We start from the raw sequence: 2,586 nt of genomic DNA on the forward strand, positions 1-2,586 counted from the left end.
TCTGTCACCTGATAAATAACAGTGAGACATTCCACATACATGCAGTCACACATGTGCTTCAAATACAGTCATGAACCATCAAGTCATCATCCAGTTTCACCTGTGATCTTGTGTCACCATTACTCTCTGAGCTTTGTGTTGGTTCTTCTGTCATCTGACAAATAGGACAAACATGACAATAAGAATAAAATGTGGAGCTGCTTCAGTGTTTCTGTCACTTTGTGCAGATCGTGACTCATCAGTAATGTTTGTAGGTTGAGTGCATTTTTAAAACAAGTTGTGCAAACTGCACTAGGAGGTGGATATTTGCAAAATCATGACTATTCATGACTATGACCTATGAATATGTCAGTGCCATTGGGATGAAATTATTGTGTCACCAACATTTTAACGTTAGACATATAATTCTAACAGCCTCTGTAAGCCTCTGTAAACTAATATCCTGGCTCGCTCGAGGCTGCAGTTTTCTCTGACAGTTTCAATCAAAATTAGAAATGCTGCTCTGAGACTGAGAGAACTAATAGTGCTGCCGGTGTTCCAGATCTACTGGCGTTTAGATCAACTGGCGTTGGTCGAACAGATGTGTGGCAGTCTTGCGTTTCAGGAGCTGCTACCGACAAACCAGCAAAAAAACGCCAAATGTGTCATCTGTGACACTTGTGAGGTTATCTCAAACACACTCCGTCAGTCTTGATGCTGTTGAACAACAAAATATATAAAAATGTGGCGAGTTTACCTGGTGATATCCTCATGCGCGACGCGATCGCGAAAACAGCAAACAATAAACACCACGCCGATGTTGTTCACAGGACAGCAAGAGTAAACGATCGGGAGACTCTTGTCGTCGTTATCGTGGTTATTTCTCCGGTTTCAGCGTTTTTGCTTCACAGCTAAAGCGTGCAGTTTACTTTGTGCACTAACATGGAGTCGAGTCAACCAGCGCCACCTCTGGCCAAGTGCCACAGCCTACAGCCAGATCAACCTGTGACACACATCTGCAGCACGTTTGAATTCGTGTCATGCACATTTGTACCTTTCAATTGTGTCTGTTTGTGCGTCATGCAAATAAACCTTTGAAATGAATGAAATGACACTAATATTTCACTAGTGTTGTAACATCACATGTCGTTAGCGTAGTCTGTCTGTGTCTTTTCTCTGCGAACAAACATTTTAGAGCTGGTTGTTATATACAGTCTGTATAAGTGTGGTTAATCTAATAAACATTTGTAAGGAGATGACAGTTACTGTGAATGTACAGCAGGTGATTAGTAATAAACAGTCAGACAATGACTCTGACAATCTCATTCAATCTTGCAGACTGAATGCACCTTCTGTGGAAAGTGGTACCACACGGTGTGTGTGGACTTCCCCTGTGCAGAAGGCGACTACAAATGTTGTGGGTGCTAAATAAACAGAAAAAAGTGATCCCTGTTGTCTTTGCTTACTGATTGTTTTTAGTGTTGACAATCCACATTGGTGGCATTGCATCTTTCAACATGTTTGTGGGTAGATCTGGATGTACCAGGGGTAAGTGCAGCCACTCAGCCTCTACTCAATGTGATCATAGCAGCAGGTGCAGATGTGTCACAAGTTAATCTAGTAGTAGGCTATGGTAGTAGTGGACTGAGCTCCATTTGAAACTGCTCCAGCTGCTGTGTGATAGTGGATCTGCTACAAATTGAAGATCATATGCAAGTTTTGGAAATGAACCCTTGTATTATGTTGAAAAACAAAAAAGTGACATTGATTTTGTTGCGGGTCATTTTGACCCGTACTGTGTAAATCCACTCAGGATTGTCAAAAAACTGCAATAAAACAATAGCAGCTTTATTTCCCATGAGATAAACATGTAGAACACAGACATACAACAGTTAGACTTTCCATAACTATTTTAGGAACAATTAGGTTTTTCGTTCTTACAAACACATTTCTTTTGAACTTGCCCAACGTTCTCAGTTTTTCAGTGTTCAACATTTTCAATTTTGTCCACATGATGGACAGAATGTAACTGTGTGCTTTCTGTAGATGTACTTCTTGCATTTCTCACAAAAAGTGCTTCGTTCCCCTCGCACGGTTTATTTCTCCGAATTCAGCGTTTTTGCTTCACAACTACAGCGAGCAGTTTACTTTGTGCACTAACATGGACTCGAGTCAACCAGCGCCACCTCTGGCCAAGTGCCACAGCCTACAGCCAGATCAACTTGTGACACACATCTGCACCACGTAAACTAATATCCTGGCTGCTCAAAGCTGCTGTTTTCTCTGACAGTTTCAATCAAAATGAGAAATTTCTGCTCTGAGACTGAGAGAACTAATAGTGCTGCCTGCTGTGCAGTTAGTTTGCAAAACACGTTATTCATGGTTACATAGTTTTAGACTGATGTGGGCCAAAGCCTAGCATAGCCTGTAACGTTATTATGACGGACACATTTTATGAGTGAACTTGGCTTTAAGTGACTTACAGGTTTCTTTGAAAATTACTTTCTTATATCCAGGTTCTTCCTCTTTGCTGCCATCCTCGTCTCCTCCTATTTGCCGCTGCTAAAACTAAACAGAGCTCCCTGAAAGGCACAGCCAATCACGTTG

General features: G+C 41.5%; 1 protein-coding gene across 1 annotated transcript in view; it reads right to left on the reverse strand.

Annotated features, from left to right (window-relative positions):
• The window catches only part of LOC147334098 (butyrophilin subfamily 2 member A2-like), a 95,115-nt gene that overhangs the window by 44,904 nt on the left and 47,625 nt on the right, over window positions 1-2,586 (reverse strand). The gene's annotated exons all lie outside the window — the stretch shown is intronic.

The sequence above is a fragment of the Aulonocara sp. 'chitande type north' Nkhata Bay genome, linkage group LG3, assembly GCF_057382095.1.
Source record: "Aulonocara sp. 'chitande type north' Nkhata Bay isolate Kocher_YH1m ecotype deep benthic linkage group LG3, A_spYH_male_GT1.1, whole genome shotgun sequence".
NCBI classification, from domain to species: Eukaryota; Metazoa; Chordata; class Actinopteri; order Cichliformes; family Cichlidae; genus Aulonocara; species Aulonocara sp. 'chitande type north' Nkhata Bay.